The 20,755-nt window shown below is 46.4% G+C and overlaps 1 long non-coding RNA gene across 1 annotated transcript in view; it reads right to left on the reverse strand.

The window, feature by feature from the left end:
• Positions 1–3,266: 3,266 nt before the first annotated feature.
• Positions 3,267–20,755, reverse strand: part of LOC135405132 (uncharacterized) — a 101,248-nt gene continuing 83,759 nt past the window's right edge. Inside the window, exon 3 of the long non-coding RNA XR_010425751.1 lies at positions 3,267–3,426. This is a non-coding gene — a long non-coding RNA (uncharacterized LOC135405132). The remainder of the gene's footprint in view (positions 3,427–20,755) is intronic.

The raw sequence follows: 20,755 nt of genomic DNA on the forward strand, positions 1-20,755 counted from the left end.
TGACCCATGAGCCTCTCATTATTTTTTCTCTACCCTGTCCAGCTGAGGAGTGGAGTGACAGAGCGGCTTTGGTGGGCACCTGGCATCCAGCCAGGGTCAAACCACCACAATCCTGTAGACACACACACACACAGATGATACCGACACAGCTGACTACACACTACTGCTACAGACAAGAATTTTCCTTTAACAGCACCTACATATAACACTTCCAGGACTCACATAAAACATAAGTATAGACAGCCAAGCCTCCTTCCTCCTCTCTGACTGGTAAAGACTGACGTTCACAAGTGAGAGCACACACTCCCTCGCTCTAGATTCACAAGCACTTGAACTTTTGCAGATCCTTCACACAGTGGCACAGATCTTCTGTGTATTTGGATCCTGAGCCCTCTTGGCTACTTCACAGGTCTCCTACTTGCCGCCTAGTCCAGCTTGATGCTTGCTAGCAGATGCACATGCTTACAGACTTGCACAGTCATCTCACAGGGAGCCCACACTTACAGGTTGTCCTGAATACCAGCACAGACCCTCTGCCCATCTGATATCCCTGCACAGACCCTGAGCCTCCTACTTGCTGTCTAGTCCAGCTTGAAGTTTGCTAGCGAATTAAACACACAGTCCTCCATGCGCACAAGGTTCGGGAAAGATATAAACACTGTGAGCACTGCCCCAGCAGCTGACACCCAAGCACATTGGCCTGTGATCCATGGTCTTACTCCAGTCACTGGTGCTGCGACTCTCACTCACCCTGGCCTGCCAAGGAGCTATGTCCAGGACACATCCCAGTCCCATCTAAGTGGAACTGTGCGGGGAATCTCGGCTGGGCCGGGACCCCTGATATGGAACAAGAAACTGGCTGAGAATGGAGGCCCTGGTCCTGACAACGTACTGATGCATCCTGAGAGAGCAGAGGAGCAGCAGGAGAAGAGCTGTCCCCTGAGAACAGGGAACACTGTCTCATGAGAACGAGGACTTGTTTTGAACAGAGTGACTGAGAAAAATATAAACATCAAAGGAAAACAGGGACAGGTACACAGAAATGTTGTGAGAAAGTAGGACTGAGAAAGTCCAGAGAAAGTCCAGCTAAAATCCACCTATTAGCTGTGAGAATTGTAGTTTGTGTATGTAAGCTGACCTATCTGTGTGATATACGTGTACCAAAAGAGCTGTATTTAAGAGGCTGTAAATTGCAGCTCGTGGCTGCTGCTGCTTCATTTTTCTTTTCCAATAAACTTTCTTGCTGAATATTATATGCCGTAGTCCGTCCCAACAACGACAGAACTGAGCCCCCTGCTCCAGTGATTGGCACTGGGACAACCCTATTAACTTCAGTTGCTGACATCACAAGCCAGGGGGCACCTACATGCCAGGTCTGACTCTACTTGTTGGCACCAAATCCACTCATGCTGGGCTAGCCAGTAGCTGGCATCTAGTCCTTACAACACTCACACACACAGGGTAGAGAGTCAGATTACACAGAGAGATAGTTAAGAAAGGATTTACTAAAATAGAACAGGCTACAGTGATCAAGCACAGGACTTGGTCAAGTGTATTAAATGGCTCCGTTTTATATGACTGGCCTCTTTTATACCCATTTCTGTCTATTCCCTTCTTTGTTCCTCCCCAATCCTCTTCTCCTCAATGTTCCCTAATAGATTTTGGAACAGGTCCCCACTCGAATATCCCAAATCCTCATGTGTCTGATAAGAGTTTCCCTCTTATCAGTTACAAAGTCCAGGTGGCCCTCTCTAAAAGCTGTGCCTGTAGTTTCTTAATGGCCCATCAATTAATGACCAGAGACTTTTGTTCCTTGGCATTTTCTCTTTTATCCTTTGTCTACCAGGTTTGTGTCTCTGTGCATTCTTGTGAGAAGCTTCCCTCTTTACCTATTATCTTATTTTGCATTGAAAAGGCCCTTAATCAGATAACCTTAATGAAGCAGATGAACTCCCCTTTCCACATATCCTTACACTCAGTTTGTTCTGAAGCTCTTTTGCACCTATTAACAGTTCTGCATCTGTTAGATCCCTCAGTGCTGTAAGGACTGCAAGGCTCCCAGCAAAACAGAGATTATTTTCGTTGTTATTTAGATCAATTAAATAGAAGCACTTTTTATCTATTTTAGAACGAGGGATAGACTCTAGGGTTCTGTGCATCCCATCCCCAACGCCTTTTACAATAAAGATAACCAGGCAGACAAGCTGATCAAAACACAGCTCTCTTACTTTTTAGGAGAGTGCTGAGCCAATCTTAAAAAAAAATTCTGCGTTCATATTGCTTAAATTAATAGTGGGAGAATATAAATTCGTTCATGATGATAGCTTCAACAAACTGGCATAATTGCCAGTTTCAAACAGCTGGAGTAGATGTACATAAATTTGCTCTACACCCTTGTCCTAGTTAGAACAGCTGGGACCAGTTCATCACTGGATGGGTGTAACCCAAAACTGTATATTCTATAGCCTTCCATGCCGTTTCCCAAAAACTGTTGTCAATAGACCATTTACACCATCTGCCTAGAGCACGCCTGACTCCTCAGGCTATAAACTGGGTGTTAAGAGGCCTGCGAGATAGGAGGATGCTCCTGTCCTCACACCCATTGTGGAACTCCCTGCCTTGAGGGAGGTACTGGGCATTCCTGCCTGAACCAGAGGATATATATAATCTTGGAGTCTTGGGACTTTTTTAACCACTCGTGGGATCCAGAGAAGGACTGTGACCACCGCTCTCAACCAGACTGAGACCACCACTCTCAACCAGACTGAGACCACCACTCTCGACTGGACTGCAACCACCACTTTTCAACCAGACTGCAACCATCACTCTTGACCAGACTGCAACAGCACTCTCACCAACAGGTTTTTCCCCTCTCCTTTTACTTTGGACTCAGGGGGCCCAACAAACACCACTCTGTTCATGCCCCAGGGTGCTGGGTTATACATTTGGGTTTTGTGGGTTAAAACCAATTGTTTGTCTGTATAATTGTATTTATTGTATTATTTTATTAAATTGTTATTCTGACTTATAATCTCTCTTTTGAGTTGGATTCATTTCCCCTGCTGGTTTACCTTTAAACCAGCACAAGCCTGAACAAATGTTTTGTAAGTTTGATGTAGTGTTGCCTGATATAAATTAACAATACTGTATTCTTCTACACTTCACCTAGCCCCAAACCTGGAAATCAACCATTTCCACTGCTGCACATACTCTAGAGAAGCCACAAGCTGGACTGCCTTCACCTCCCCTGCTACATTTGAGGGCAGGGGTAAAGCTGGGTTTACAAATGCCCCTAAGGGGCTTGGGAGTGTTGCTGATGGTCTCACCAGGGAGTCATCCTCATTGTGAACTTTTGGGAGCGTAGCCTCTTGATTTGCAGGGAGCTGTGGAAACCAGGAAGTCACTTCCAGGGTGTCATCTTCTGCCCTAGTAAGACACATCAGTGGCCCATCAGGTTCAGGAAAGCATTTAACATTTTACGACCCTTGAGGTCCCTGTAAATCCCTTACCCACAAGATGCTTGAAGTGATGCAAAATTCATTTAGTTTTCTTAATTAGTAGTCTTGCTTGTAACAGTGTTTTCAATTGTGCTAGCCTGTGAACCAAGGCCCTAGAATTATCAGCACCAGCAGCCCTTTTATGCCCTCCTTCTTGCCTACCACTCTTTGTACCCAATAATAATCACGCCCTTTCATCTCTGCAACACCTCTCTGTCTCTTATTGCTCTCCTTGCTCCTTCTGCAGTAGCTATGGTCTCTGAGAGATAATCTTTCCAAACAGTAAGATGTACAAAGTTATAGGGAAAATTTCCAAGGAAATTGATGAAGCATGAAGGACTTATCATCATCAAACAAGACACTAGAAAATATTAAGATGTGCTAGTGAAAGCGTATACAATGTTGAACCGCTGCAGTTAAAACAAGATAACTTTGAATCTAGAACCTTAAGGTGAGGAAGAGGCAAATCTAGGCATTTTATGCATTCTGTATACTTCATGCTGAGTATTTTACTTCACTAATCTGTATCATAGAAATGTTTAATTTAAGGGATAATTTGTCCTTTATTTAGTTCCTTATCTGGCAGCTCTTAGTGCCAGCACTGCTCCTATGGTGCTTTATTTTTTACATTGCTATTGTGTGGTCAATTTGGTTTTATTTGCATAGGAACTAAAGGAAATAGCTGGATGAGGCCTCTGAAAGAGACATTCCAAAGACATTCCAATTTGCATCTTTGTAGGTTTATTTACAAAAAAGAATAGTGAGAAATTAAATGAACAGACAGTCACTTAACTGATTGCCCAGTCCCGCCTAAGACTGGGAGAAGGTCTAACCATGCACGATGTAGAAGTACTTTAGACCATAAGGACACAGTGAAGTGATTTCAGAAGCTTCAAATTTGCATTTTCGGTAAGCAAACATAGCAAGACAAGATGCATTATGCAGTACTTTTCACAGTGAAACAAAGTCTTAGAAAAAAGGTAACCCCAAATCAGATTGTTCTTGCACTAATCTAAAGACAGCTGGCAGTCAGAGAGGTATATAGACTACATGTTTTTTTTCAACTAGTGGAAGCATCTTTTTGTGGAATTATACCAGTGTTGAAATAAAAAGCAAATGTAGTAAAAATGCTTAAAGAAAATAAACTGAATATCGTTTAAAGGCACTGAAAAATAATATATCTATTTACCTTTAATGGGAAGCCATTGTTGGAGTTTAAAGCAAAGTAATATTTTAAGCAATAGCATTTTCTTTTTATAAAATACTTTTCCCTAAATGCAGCACTTCAAGAAGAATTTTCTCCATTTTTGTGATTTCTTTATGAATAACAATTCCAGCCTCACTTTATATTATTATTCTATTCATTTAAAAACCACTGGTATTAAATATATATGACATGTTGCACTTCAAAGAAAAAAATCAAAGAAATTACAAGTGTATAGAAGGGTCCATCTGATTCATGCATTTGATGCCTTAAGACCCTTTTAGTTTTTTTATTTTTCTAGCTTTTATAAGCTTTATAAGTAATTATAGTAGAAGTAGATTTTAGAAGTAGCTATATTATATCCCTCACCCTTTAGCACAGTAGTTTACACATTCCCCTACCCCATCACCCCATTCTATGTTCCCCATATCAGTCCTACCCCTGAATTCCAGTAGAAAATGTTTAGTCTTTTGTCAAGGCAGGCCTCTTCTGTTTGAGGATATCTAATCCTGGCCTGAACCGCAAGAGCACAGTCAAGAACTAGGTGACCGTGTACCCTTTGTGCTCTGAAGAAGATGAAGATGATGAAGAGGTGGTCCCGAAAAGGACCCCAGACCCAATTCCCAGGGGGTGGGCTGGGGGTGGACCAGGGCAAAAGCTACGGGATGGACAAACTTCAGATTGGTCAGGCAGTATAATAAATTGTAACATCTCAGGCACGGAAGGGGCACACGTCCTGTAATCTTTATGCCTAGGCACAAATTAAACCCTTTTCTTATCTCCAGTTAAACTGCTCTGGAGATTTTCCCTCGTTCTCCTTTAGGCAACACATTGATACTTGAAAGTTTCCACCTCCAAACCAGCAATTTAAGACTTGTTTGTAATCAGTTCACAACACCATATACAATGGAAAACTGTATTGTACTGTCTTAGTTTAACAAGATTACAACTTAGAAAATAAGAAACTTCAGGTGGAACTGCTGTGTCCCCCCATATGATGATGTCGTCAATGTATTGTAGGTGTTCGAGAGCTCCACCCTACACCACCCTTCTCTAGTGTAGCTTGGATCAGTCCCTGGCAGATGGTGGGACTGTGTCTCCACCCCGGGGCAATCGGTTCCAGGTGTACCGCACGCCCCTCCAGGTGAAAGCAAACTGTGGCCTACACTCTGCTGCTAAAGGGATGGAGAAGAACGCATTTCCAATGTCAATAGTGGCGTACGACCTTGCTGCCTTGGAGTCCAGCTCCTAATGGAGTTCCAACATGTCTGACACGGCGGCACTCAGCGGCGGGGTGGCTTCATTCAGGCCACGATAGTCCACAGTCAATCTTCATTCTCCATCAGACTTACGCATGGGCCAGATGGGGCTGTTGAAGGGTGAATGGGTCTTGCTGATCACCTCTTGGCCCTCTCATGTTATGGATGGGGATCACAGAATCTCAGTTCGCCCGGTACTGCCAACGATGCACTATTGTGGTGGCAATTGGCACTTGCTGTTCCTCAACCTTCAAAAATCCCACAGCAGAAGGATTCTCTGAGAGGCCAGGTAACGAATTCAACTGCTTAACCGCCTCTGTCTCCACAGCAGCTATTCCAAAAACCCATCTATATCCCTTGGGGTCTTTGAAATACCTGTTCCTGAGATAGTCAGTGCCCAGGATACATGGGGCATCTGGACCAGTCACAATGGGGTGTTTCTACCAGTCCTTCCCGGTCAAGCTCACCTCAGATTCCAACACAGTCAACTCTTGAGACCCTCCCGTCACCCCAGAAATGGAAATAGTCTCTGGTCCCACATGTCCTGAGGGCATTAACGTACATTGAGCTTTCGGCGGAGGGGATCAGACAGAATTGCACACAAATCAATATGATTGGCAAAAATGTCCGCTTTATTAGAGGAAAGGCAGCTTATATGCTGCTTGTGATGCAGAAACATGTGATTCTTTTTCAGGTTACATTGGATACGTAAGGTAAACACACTTAGCTGTACATTACTAATTGGACCACACCAGGTGTCCATAAAACTTGTTTTCCTGCCAGCATAACTCCTCCTTCACCTTGGCACAGGACCTGCAGCCATATTAGTGGCGCAGTATTTATTGCTGTCTGCACCCAGCCATGCCAAGGCAGAGGTCGCAGAAATGCAATGGAAACTGTTCACACAGTTTCTGTCCTCCGACAAATCCCCCGTTGAAGTTTGAACAGTTTAAATTGCATTTCTGTAATATTCCTTATTGCATCCATAACAGTCCAATAAATGCAAACATACAATAACACCACCATCACCAATAAACTCAACAACCTATTGACCCTAAGATATGTGCTCTCAAAGTGTGCCTAAGAGTGCTTCTCCAAACATTGTCTAAAAGTGTCTTCTGTTTTAATGTAACAGTATTTGTGTATGTCAAGTGTGTGTGTATTTATTATCAACACAGTAATCATCATGCAGTCACGCACACACACGCATACAAGCTTTCACAGTGGCCACTGTCAACACACTTTCACACAAACATACTCCTGAGTTCCGTGTCATTGTGTTTACTAACATGTAGTAAATAGTCTAAAACCTCTGCTATCTAGAAATGTGTGTTAAAGTATACTAAAATTGTGCTTTAATAAGACTAAGATGTGCTCTTAATGATGCTGACAAAACTGCTATATACAACACCTTCTAACAGTGCTAACAATACCAACAACAATGCTAAGTCTGATCTGAAGAATCAGCACTTTTCCAGGGCTTAATCCATCGAGCTGGTATCCATCGAACACCTGTGTCTGTTAAGATGCAAGCATAGCCTCTTCCAGTCATCTTCACTTCTGCAGGTCCTTTCCATTCTCCCGTTTGTGGATCCTTATATTGTACCTTAACTACTACCTGTTGACTTACCAAACCCGACTGCAAGGAAGTGTTATGGATAACAATGGGAGGGTCTGTCCTAGTACCCGTCAACCGCAAAAAATTCAGTACATATAACACTTTTGCAAGCCGGTCATGTGGACTGGCTAGTTCTTCTCCCCCTTTCTGTTTGTGCAGAAGTGACTTCAAAACTCCATGAGCCCGTTCAATAATAGCTTGACCTGTAGGAGAATTAGCAATACCAGTAACATGAGAAATGCCCCAATTCACACAGAATCTGCGGAAACGTTGTGAGGTATAACCAGGTCCATTATCGGTCTTAATCTCTGTGGGGACCCCTAGGGCTGCTATGCATGCATACATATGTCGAATGACATACCTGGTACCTTCTCCAGCCTGAGCAGAGGCCCACATGGCATGAGAAAAGGTATCAATGCATACATGCACATATTTTAACCTCCCAAACTCCGCAACATGAGTAACATCCATTTGCCAAAGCTGCAATGCTTGCAGCCCCCGAGGATTGACTCCTAAGCCAATGCCCAGCCCGTTCTTATGACAGGCTGAACAGGCCTGTACAATTCCCCGTGCGTCTGATGAAGTGAGTCCAAACTGTCTAACCAATACATCGGCAGACTGATGAAAAAAGTCATGAGACAGGACTGCTTGCTGAAACTTATTTACTGCGGGACCAGTCCATGCAGGTGCCACTAATGTATCTGCTCTGTTATTCCCAATTGTTAGACCACCCTCTAGCTTCTGATGGCTTCTTATGTGAGTGATGAAGTAGGGCTGTGTCCGCTGATCTAGCAAATGCAGCAACTGTGTCATAAGCGCTGCTAAGATTTTATTTTTCAGGGTTTTGATCATTGCTCGCTCAATTCGTTGCACTGTACCCACTACATAAAGTGAATCTGAAACCACATTAACGGGTTCTTCCTTCCAGAAGTTCAAGGCCCACACCACACCCCTCAATTCAAGGGTTTGCAATGTGTCTCCTGAAACACCCGGAAGTATTTTATGTTTCCATTCTGCTCCCTCCTGCCAAGTAATTGCTGCACGCCGAGATTTTCTACCGGCGTCTGTAAAGACAGTAATCCCAGCAACTGGGTCATCTGAACGCAACACAAGCTGTTCAATTGTCTGATGTTGCAGCAAGGGTAGCAATTTGTCCGACGGATAATGATTGGTGACCAGACCTTCAAAGTCTGCCATGGCTATCTGGAATGGCTCTGATTTCTCAAGCAACCACTCCAAATAGTTCTGGGCGACTGGCACAAATATTACAGATGGATCCCTACCAATTAATTCACAAACTCTCCGTCGCCCTTTTATGACAAGTTGTGCAAACAATTCAGGTCGTGTCAGAATTGTCTTTTTGGGTTGATATGGTAAAAATACCCATTCTAAAATTCGCATACTGGTTGTGATTTGACAGATGATGCCCAATGGATGCTTCCTGCTTTCTCCAGAATTTACAAGGAGGTACTGCACTGGCTGGTCTTCTATTATTCTACAGGCATATCCTGCAGCTATTTTTCCTGAGATATTGACTATAGCTGCCTTTTGGTCTTCTGACAATTCTCTTGGAAGTCCTGCCTGAGCAACTGATCTTAATAAAGGCATCAGGGGAGCTAGATCATCATTGGTTATTCCACACACAGGTCTGACCCACTGTATGTCACCCATCATCTTCTGCACATCAGTCAAAGTTTTTATGGCAGTGTTAATAACTAATTTCTGTGGCCTCACTATACCATTCGTGATGGTCCATCCCAGGTATTGCCATGGCTCCTGCTTCTGAATCTTTTCAGGGGCAATTTTGAGACCTCGACGACTCAACTCTTGTTCTAATTGCTGCAACAGCGCAGGCACATCCAAATGTTTTCCCGCTATCAGAATATCATCTATGTAATGATATACTAATAAGTCAGGATGTTGGGTTCGAAATGACTGCAAGGCCCACGCAACATAAATTTGACACATAGTAGGTGAATTTTTCATCCCCTGGGGAAGAGTTACCCAATGAAAACGCTGTGCTGGTTCTGCTTTGTTAATGGAAGGCACTGTGAAGGCAAACCTGACAGCATCATCTGGATGCAAAAGGATCGTGAAAAAACAGTCCTTTAAATCTATCACCAGCATGGCCCAGTCATGGGGGATCATCATAGGAGAAGGCAGACCAGCCTGTAAGGGTCCCATATCTTCCATGACCGCATTGACAGCTCGCAGATCATGTAATAACCTCCACTTTCCTGATTTCTTTGGGATGGCAAATATGGGAGTGTTCCATGGACTTGTAGATGGAACAATATGTCCTGCATCCAATTGCTCTTGAACTAATTGCCGAACTATTTGCAGCCTCTCCTTTTTCAGCGGCCACTGATCTATCCATACTGGTGTTTCTGTTTTCCACTGCAATTTTAAGGTCGGCTGCCTGTCAGTGGCCGCTCCTGAAAAGGAGACGTAATCAGGCGTGCTCCCATCTGCCCCAACAGATCTCGACCTATCAGGTCAATTGGTAAAGATAACACATAAGGACGCGTTCCCACTATTGCCCCATCAGAAAACTGGAAAGTTATCACATCCCTGCTGATCCATGTCTGCTGTACACCGCCTACTCCCTTAACTCCTGTAGGTGCCACTTCCACAGGCCATGCTCGAGGCCATTTATGTGTGGGAATAATGGAAATATCAGCCCCGGTATCAAGAAGCATAGTCATAGTGCTGGATTGACCATTAGGATGCCGTATAACTACGTCTTCCTCGGGTTTTCCCTGCTTTATGTCTACTGCTAACATCACCTTAGGGGGGCCTGTCGAGCCAAAACCCCCATCCCCTCGTGTCAATGGTTCTGCAGTGGGCACTTCTGCCCTAAAAGGCACTAGCTGAGCTATTTTACTGTTAGCAGGAATAAAAACTGGTGGTGTTAGGGTGTATACCATGATTTTGATTACAGCCGTAGAATCTGCATCTATGACCGCTGGCACCACAAAAATTCCCTGGCGAGACAAAGATGATCGTCCTACCAAATGAGCACTTAATCCTCTACCTAAAGGTCCTTGCATCGTGGACTCAATCACGTACACATCTTGAGTCTCAAGCAGAGTATCTACTGCTGTTGCCAGGTCCACTCCGGCGCTTCCTGCAGTGGCTGCGCGGCAGCGGTCCAAGCACCCCGATTTGCTGTCATCGCGTGAGAGTGCATCGCGCTCCGTTTGGAGTTTCCCTGCCGTCTACACTCATGTGTGTTATGACTGCTCACGCGACAGTTATTACACCATTTCGACCCCCCTGCCACAATAGCAGGGCGAGCAGTCCCTGGCAAAGGAAATGCTCGACACTGGGTGCTGAGATGGCCCCTCTGACCACAGGCAAAACACCTCTTTTCTCTGCGTTTCTTACCACTCCTTCCTTTCCCAGACAGAAGAGGCTTTACTACTGCACCTACTGCAGTAGCTAGATAGGCCGCGTCCTCCTGTTTGCTCATTCTTGATACAGCCTCCAGGAGTTGAGCTGTGCCCGCACCCCTAGGCAGCGTGCTTAAAATCTGTTTGGTTTTCTCATTGGCGTTATCATAGGCCAACACATCCAGAAATCTTGCCTTCATAGCCTGATCCATATCTGGATCTGTATTTACCGACTGAAACAAACGATCTATAAACAGATTATACGGCTCATGGGGCCCCTGTTTGATCATAGTACATGGGGGCCCTGACCTCGCATCATGCACTGCAAGCAAGGACCTGTAGACCAGGTCTTGACTGGTTTTCAGTGCCTCATCTGGAAATTGCGCTTGTATGTCCGATGTGTTGTACTGACCAACACCCGTGAGCATGTCAGCTGTAATGCCATAGAGAGGGTGACCTTGCTGCCTGGGCTGTGCTGCCTCTGCTGCGCAGCTAGCATCCCATTTATTAAAAAATTGTAGCTGCTGCGAAGGAGTCAGCAGTGTGGTCACTATCATTCGTGTATCGAACGGTGTTAACAGACTTGCAGTAAAAAGATGTTGCATTATCGATTGTGTATAACTACTCTTTAAACCATATTGGGAAACGGCTACCTTAGCCTCTTTTATGAGTTTCCAATCTAAAGCTTCCCAGGATTTATGCCCTGCACCATCCACTATTGCAGGGAAAGCACTAACTCCTAAGAGCCCATAATCCCCATCAGAAACAGCATCCCGTATGATGTTTTTCCAGTTTCGTGCTGGATTACCACGCACCCCCTCCCCTCCCCCCCCTCCACCTGGCAAGGTTGGAAGCCCCACATCAGAAGGTCTAACTCCGGGCATCCCGGGAAGGGGATCCGGAGGAGGCGAGGTCAGCACCGTAGATGAAGCTGGAACACTGCATATCTCCGGATGCCATGGAGCGAGCTGCCGCTCCGCCAGCGTAGACTTGATCTCGTCAAGGCAACGCAACAAAGAAGCCATCTGGTCCTTCGTAGCAAAAGCAGCAAGCCCGTCGCCGTCACTCTCCGAACTCCCAGCATCAGAAACCGGACCCGGGGCCGGAAGCGGAGGGGATACCGGTCCCGCGTTGTCATGAACCAGCAGTGCTCTCATCTGCCGCAAGAGCAGCGGGGCAAGGGTAGTGGCGCCTCCCGCGGCAGCTCCTGCCTCCGTCGAAACAGCGGCAGGTCCCGCCGGCAGAGCGGCAGCCCCCGTCGGAAAAGCTCCTTTCGGAAAAGCTCCGGTCGCCATAGCAACGATCTCCGCCGGCGTACTTCCGGGTTCGGACGCGACGGGTCCTGATGACGGAGGCGCAGGCGACACGGCAGTTCCAGGCAGCAGCGCCGTAGCGCCCCCTGGTGACGCGGAGGCTCCTAACACTGCCGCCCTGGGCGGTGCCTGCGCGGTAACAGGCCCCGACACAGCACCCGGAGCAGGTGCAGTGGGGAGTGGCGCCGCTGACTGTGCAGACGCAGGAAGAGATGGCAGAGCCGGCTGCGCAGGTGCAGTAGAGGGCGGCGCCGATGGCACGGCGCCAGCCCTATCCTCCGCAGCCACAGCCTTGTGCGCCAGCGCTGGCCCGCTGCTGAACCGAGACAAACCCGCGGCTTTCAAAACCTTCTTCGGTCGCACCGGAGCCGAAGCCTCCTCAAAAACGAATCGCTCCGCGCACGGTTGCACCACAGTCTCTCCGCCACCCCGGGAAGCTGCCTGTGCAGCCGCCTCCGCAGCCGTAGAGGCCCGGCGTAAAGCGTGCTCTCTTTCTAACGAGTCAACCACCAGACGCCAAAGCGTAGGATATTTCTTCGCATCTTTCGACCCCTTAGACAGTTCTTCCCACAAGTGGTCCTTTATAGCGTCCCACGTGGACACCTCAAAGGCGGCTTGAGCGGTAGGGATCAAATTCTTCGCTCTCGCCCAGTCCAGCAGCCCTTTAAGGGCTTTTTCATCATACTTAGGCTCTCGTAGAGAGATCATGTAGTGGAGGAGCGTTTCCATGGCCTCATCCTCCTTGGATGCCGCGGGCCCCATGCCTCCTCCCTCGGTCGACTCACCTGGCCAAGGCGAGATTCCTCAGTGCCGTGCGCACGGCCTTTATCGCAGCACCGGGGACAGCGCTGCCGCCACGACCGCGTCCCTCAGCTCCTGTCAGTCACCTTACGTCCCTGCAGAACTCGGCGAAGCAGTACTCCCTGTTAAACGGGCGCCAGATTTCGGCGGAGGGGATCAGACAGAATTGCACACAAATCAATATGATTGGCAAAAATGTCCGCTTTATTAGAGGAAAGGCAGCTTATATGCTGCTTGTGATGCAGAAACATGTGATTCTTTTTCAGGTTACATTGGATACGTAAGGTAAACACACTTAGCTGTACATTACTAATTGGACCACACCAGGTGTCCATAAAACTTGTTTTCCTGCCAGCATAACTCCTCCTTCACCTTGGCACAGGACCTGCAGCCATATTAGTGGCGCAGTATTTATTGCTGTCTGCACCCAGTCATGCCAAGGCAGAGGTCGCAGAAATGCAATGGAAACTGTTCACACAGTTTCTGTCCTCCGACATTGAGCGCCAGTGTCAACCAAAGCCTGGTATTCTTGTGGGTCTGACGTGCCAGGCCATCGGATCCACACAGTCCATAGACACGGTTGTCCCATCTGGCTAGAGGCAGGGCCCCTCTAACACTGGTCTTCATTCTGTCAATCACAGTTTTTTTTCCTGTGAATGCCGACGGGAGGTACCTTCTAGTGGGTCAGATCCCTGCCCATAGGATACCAGTACTGCACTTACTTTCATGGACTTCCCTTTTTCTCTCTCTTTCAACTCTTGTACTCAGGCTGCTAGGGCACGGGACAGTTTCCTGTCCCACCATCTCATGTCTTCTCCGTGGTCAGCTAGGAAATACCACAACTCAGTGAGGTCTGTCCGCTCTCTCTAGCTGGAGGACATCTGGTTCTCACTGGTGCCATATGGAAGCTGTTTCCCTCAATCCTCTCAGTCTCTCCTGTTTATCTTTCACCTCTGTAGTTAGTGTCTTGAGGTCCTTAATCAATGTCTCTACAGTGGAGATGCGGGCCTGTAGTGGGCCTTCGATCATACTGTCATACAACTGAAGTTTATTTATTATAGACATCACTGGCTCTCGCTTCTCCCCAGCCTGCAATGATGTCAGGTAACTGACGTATATGGGTGACCCCATACATATGAGGCTCCACCACATCTGTGGTGTACACTTAACCCTGTCAGGATCGTTGGTGGGTTGCCCATCCCTTCCAAACAGTACCTCCAACAGTTCCATTTCCCTCAGGCGTAGGATCCCTTCCTCTATGGTCTTCCAGCCCTTTGTATAATGGTCTGCCTGCAAGTGATCTCTGTAAATGAACCTCTCCCTCACACCGTCCAGAAGTCATGCTCAGAGAGATGGGGGCTTTGATTCTCTCACAAACACTCCCTCGATACCCACATCCTGGGCAATAGACCTCAAGAACCTCGCTTCACCACCATCAAGGTTTATGGCATCACCCGTAGAGTCCCAAACTCGGATCATCCAGGCCAGAATGGGCTCATTCGAGCAATGAATAACATCTGTCAGTAAGCTCTGGAGGTTGTTATACGATAAGGACTCAGTGATGATTTCTGGCTCTGGGCCAGCCACCTGTGAGGATGCTGCCTCCCTGTCATCGTCAACTGGGTGAACTGATTTGTTCTTACATTTCCTCTTTTGGATAGGGGCAACCTCCATTGGCTTGGTCTGTCCCTTTGATTTGGCCCTATCCTGAGTCACCATGCTATCAGGCATCTTGTTTTCATCTTTTCCCTGGAAGTGCTGCACCATTCCAAGCAGCTTCCGGTAGGCAATGGCCAAAGCCCCACATGCAGCTGCCAACTGCCTCTCCATGGGTCTATCACGACCTCTCTCCCTCACGGCTTTCTTTATTTTTGTAGGGTTTAGGAGTTGTTCGAGGGTGAGCTTCCATGCTCTAGAAGCCAAACAACTTTCTAGGAATTTACCCATATCCTCCCATAACCCATGCCACTCAAGGTTTTCCACCCCTGGGGCAGGCTTCTGGACACGTTCTTGATAATTCTTGGCCTTGGCTTCGTATATTACGTATGCTATAATGGCACAAACTAGCACAAAAAGCCCAAAAAGTAAAACATCTCTGACATCTAAGGAGAATTTAAACTTCCCAAAGGCAATTGAATTGGATTCAAAGGGAAAATGGATCAAGGGTTGGGCAAATATACCCCACTGCATTTCTCCATAGGGATGGGTGCCATTATCCTTAAATCCCCAGAGGAAGCAGCTTAGGCTAGAGCAGTAGTGCATCCTTGAGGACATATCCCAGATGAAAATCACAGGCGCTGAATTTTCCATGTCATAAACCCAATGCACAAACTTGAAGGTACTTACCGCAATGAGGGTCTTAATATCTGAGCTGAAACACATTGACAGATGGGACAGATATCTTGGCATGGTTATGTGCCAGAGGAAAGCAACAACCCAAAGCATCATGGTGCCTACAGGTTCAACACACATGTAAATCACACAAGGGCAGTTATTCCTTTTCCACCTTTCCTCTCTTCGAGCCCCACAATTTGGGAGCTAATGAATGTCTTAGTTTAAAAAGATTACAACTTAGAAATTAAGAAACTTCAGGTGGAAATGTGGAAAAGGAAAAAACCAGTTTTTTATTAACAAAATCTGAATAAACAGCAAATGGGGCAATCAAAAACTTTCAGAAGAACAAAACAAAGTCCCAATTCCCCAGGTGGGGGAAAAGAAACCTGCGGCAACCTGGGGCGGGGGAGGGGGAAAGAAGGGGGAAAGGCAGGACTGTCCCAGCAGTTCAACAGCTGCTCGCAGCCATGTGTGCCTGCAGCAGTCAGCAGCCGATGACTTCAAAGTCAGCGATGAAGAAGTCCTTTCTCCCACAGGCAGTCCTGAATACTCAATACCTCGCTCTGAGATGCTTTGGTCTCTCTCTCTCAGTCGTCCTCCGCGAGGTGTCCCATGGGGGAAAAAACTTCCTCTCAGGAAAAGAAAAGGAGGCAGCTGAAACCGGGCTTCCCGCTCTGTCGGGTCCGCAGGCCAAACCCAAAAGTCCCCGAACAAAGGACTCTCCCCCAGCTGTCCCCACATCAACCGCGTTTCACAAGAGCGCTCCCCCTCCTCCTGCTCCTGCACTGCCCAACGCGTGTGGCTTCGCGCCATTTCACCCCCCCCATCCCAGAAGAAACAGATGGGGGGGCATTGGGAAATAATTCCAACATCTCTTTTCAAACCTATGGCATGTACGTATATTAAATACTACATATTTTAAGAGATAAGTTGCAAAATGTTGCATTTTGGTGTTGTGAGATTAAACAGGTTCATTGTATACCCTGAGATTAGCTCAATGGGTTAGAGTATGGTGCTAATAACACCAAGGTTGTGGGTTTGATCCCCATATGGGCCATTCACTTAAGAGTTGGACTCGATGATCCTTGCGGGCCCCCTCCAACTCAGAATATTCTGTGATTTGACAAACAATGGCTCTCTTTTTTTAATGCCATGAGACCACTGTCTCAGTTTAATGAGACTGAAGTGTTTTGCTAAGGAGGATGAGTTATGAGGAAGACCAAACTCCTCCCTCTAAGCAATTGTAAATCTGAAATTAAGAGGCTCCAATTGAGGAAGTATGGAGAAAGGAAAAAATAACAGCCCTTTATTAAGGATATATGTGTATTGGCAGAACAACAAAAGAACACAAGAACAATCAAACAATAATCCTGTACGCAAAAATCCCCTTCAAAAAGGGAAACAGTTTTTTGCTTTTTGGCGCAATTCTAATCGCAGTCAGCAGGGGGCGCTGTTGGATCACTGGAGGAGCAGAGCCTGCAGTTGCTCTGTGGTGTTCAGCAGGGGTTGCTGTTGGACTCTGATGGTCGCTGCGTGGGGGCCCCGGTGCACGGGAGAAGCCGAAAATGGAGATCTTCCCCCCACACACACCAAGAAGGGGAAAAGGGGAAAAAAGGCTCCTCCCACGAAACTCACACTGTCCGCGGCTGGCTGTGGCCGGGAATTCCCCCTTTTCATCAATGAACACATGCCGCTGCCAACAAGGGAGCGGAGGAGGGAGAGGGCAACCTCCTCCCCTAAAAGTTCCTCTGCAGACGGGTCAAATCCCTCCAATGAAGTCCAAGCAGGTCCGGTCTGGGGGCAGAACAGGGCGCAGGAAAAACCGGAGACAAGCTGGGGCCAGAAAACAGCCAGATGATCAGGTTGAAAACAGAGTGAACCTCTGACCCCTTAAACACACACCTTGCCTGAGTTAAGGCAAAAGTGAAGTGTCCTGTTTCTGAGAAGAAAACAAAACTCATCACCCCTCCCCACAGTTTTTTAGGAGGGCCATCAGCTTGGAATGCAGGCCTGATAGCTAGTTCTTTTGTGCAGATCAATCATCCAAGGAAAACCACCCTCCCCCATTCAACATCTTTCTTTTACAGTGAGGCAGGGGAAAGAAAAATTCCTGCTTGGTTTTTTTTAGAACAAGTAAACCTATGACAGCCACACATGAAGAAATCCTAGTCTTGAGTTTCCTGATGATTTCACTTAGCATGAATTCCAGATTCTTGCGTGCTGAGTCAACAAAATGAAGTAATTGGTGTGGAAATCCTTATTCATATAGACACACATGGAGTATTGGGAGAAAGGGGTAGGAGTACCTCAGGGTACTGAGGGAGCTGGCTGAAGAGCTTGCCAAGCAACTCTCCATCATTTATCGTCAGTCCTGGATAACAGAGGAGATCTGAGATGACTGGAGGATGGTCAATGTGATGCCCATCCACAAGAAGGGCTGGAAGGAGGATCCGGGGAACTACAGGTCTGTCAGCCTGACCTTGGTGCTGGGGAAGGTTATGCAGCAGATTATCTTGAGTGTGATCACGTGGCACGTACAGGACAACCAGGGGATCAAGTCAAGCCCAGCCAGCATGGTTTTAGGAAAGGCAGGTCCTGCCTGACCAACCTGATATCCTTTTATGACCAGGTGACCCACCTAGTGGATGAGGGAAAGGCTGTGGATGTTGTCTACCTGGACTTCAGCAAAGCCTTTGATACCGTCTCCCATGGCATACTCCTGGAAAAACTGGCAGCCCACAGCTTGGACATGTACACTCTTCACTTGGTTAGAAACTGGCTGGATAGCTGGGCCCAGAGAGTGATGGTGAATGGTGCCACATCCAGTTAGCAGCTGGTCACTAGTAGTGTTCCCCGGGGCTCGGTGTTGGGCCCAGTCCTGTTTAATATCTTTATTGATGCTCTGGATGAGGGGATCGAGTACACCCTCAGGAAATTCATGGACAACAAGTTGGTTGGGAGTGTTGATCTGCTGGAGGGTAGGAAGGCTCTGCAGAGGGATCTGGACAGGCTGGATTGATGGGCCGAGAGCACCGGTATGAGGTTCAACAAGGCCAAGTGCCGGGTCCTACACTTGGGCCACAACAACCCCATGCAACGCTACAGGTTTTGGGAAGAGTGGCTGGAAAGTAGCCCAGTGGAAAAGGACCTGGGGGTGCTGGTTGACAGCTGGCTGAACATGAGCCAACAGCGTGCGGTCTGGAATACAAGTGTCTAGAAAGTATTTTTGCAGAACTGGTGCATAAATTGACCCTGAGTTAGCAGTATGTTTTTGCAGCAAAGAAGGCCATATATTTTAGCAAACAAAGGAATTAGTGTTCATTGGCTACAAGTTACACAGTTCTCTTATTAACTAGTATTCTGTCTTCTGTTGGTTAATGATTCGCTTCTCATGCTAATTAGTCTGCATGCTCAGTTTTTCTTTTCTTTTGAGTAGGTGGATTTCTTGGGTCTGTGGTCTTTGGGTCACAGATTCCCCCTACCAGAATTACCTTTTATCCACTTGGAGCTGATTTCAATTGCTGAGTTGGTTTTATTAGTTTCTTCCTTATCTTCCTTATCTTGGCAGTTCTGCCAAGATGTCCTTGTGGCCCATAAATTCTGCATTTCTTCCCAAGCTATTTTAACCTTCCCCCTAGGTCTGAGATCACAGAGACATCAAATACTGTGTTCGGTTTTGGGCCACTCACTGCAAGAAGGACATTGAGGTGCTGGAGTGTGTCCAGAGAAGGGCAACAAAGCTGGTGAAGGGTCTAGAGAGTACATCCTATGAGAAGGAGCTGAGGAAGCTGGGGTTGTTTAGCCTGGGATAAATGAGGTTGAGTGTTGACCTTATCACTCTCTACAACTACCTGAAAAGAGTTTGTAGCAAGGTGGGGATCAGCCTCTTCTCCCAGGCAACTAGGGACAGGACAAGAGCATATTAGCCTCAAGCTTCACCAGGGAAGATTCTGGTTGGACATCAGGAGGAATTTCTTCACAGAAAGGGTGGTTAAGCATTGGAATGGACTCCCCAGGGAAGTGGTGGAATCACCATCCCTGGAGGTGTTCAAGAAACAACTGGATGTGGCACTTAGTCCCATGGTCTAGTGGACAAGGTAGTGATCAGTCAAAAGTTGGACTTGATCCCAGAGGTCTTTTCCAACCTAAATGATTCTGTGATTCTTAAATTGGTATTACATCCTACTACTGCAACCTACTGCTTTTAGAAAGCAATATTATAACTCAAGCTTGGCAGAATTGTGAATATTCTTGAGAAGAAACAATCATTTTACTGGGGGAAATCACCAGATTCTCCTATAAAGTGCAAAACAGTCTCACATTTTCTCATAGAAAACTCAAAGAAAACTGACGCCTGGGGACAAAAACACATATATCTGAAATGCTTCCAAAATGCATTCTTCCTGTGTTTTGGACTTGTTTTCCTTTTATCAGCTTTTACAACTTGATATTCTAATTTGATGCAGAATCAATGCCAATAAGGTCGATTCCCTCCTCCTGCCTTCCAACAAAAATGAAAATTAAAACATTCTAGTCCTTTTCTTTTATGAATATGGAAACAAATGATATGCCATGCAATTCAACAAAAGTCATCTAGTCTTCTGGAGTTTAAACCTGTTGTGTTTCTTCTGGAGTTTAAACCTGCTGTGTTTTCTCCCACTTTTCCAAAATTTTGTGACATGTCAAAAAAGGAATTCTCAACTGAAATTAAAAGCTTTTTAATTGAACATATATTATTATTTTCCCTGAAATATATGTTAACCCAGCTACTAATAAAAGGATGATCTTCATCATAATGGCAGAAAGGGAGTAGTGTTAAAGAGGAAGGAAGTTCCAGTATGGAAGTTTGTACACTAGTGTAGCTCTGAAAGGAATTTACCACTGCTTGTTCCTCTCCCTCAAGAATCTAGTTGGAATATAACTCACAAGGAACAAAAGAAATTTATCAATAAGCAACATGTAAAAGGATCTAAAGAATCTTTATTTTGCTGCTTTCTACAAATATTGCTACCAACAGATGTATTGGTGTGGTGGTTTGGGCTAGGCCTTCCTTGGTGACCAGTTTGTAACCAAGGAAGGGTCCAGATTCACCCAGTATTCCCTACGACTTTTACGTAAGCCAGACTATAAGAAGAAAGGAGGAGAGGCCTTCGCTCTCTTTCCTTCCGGTGGTTTGGAGGTGCAGGTTCCCTGCTGTTGAGTCTGCCGTGTTGGGGAGCGAGGCCTGGTTAGGCCTTGCCGACCTTGGGAGGCGGAGGTTGCCGGCGATTGGTCCAGAGCGACTCTCCGTTGTCCCAAGGAAAGTGTGAGATATTTCCTTGCTAACCCTTTTAGTTA

The sequence above is a fragment of the Pseudopipra pipra genome, chromosome W (genome assembly GCF_036250125.1).
Source record: "Pseudopipra pipra isolate bDixPip1 chromosome W, bDixPip1.hap1, whole genome shotgun sequence".
Taxonomy (NCBI): Eukaryota; Metazoa; Chordata; class Aves; order Passeriformes; family Pipridae; genus Pseudopipra; species Pseudopipra pipra.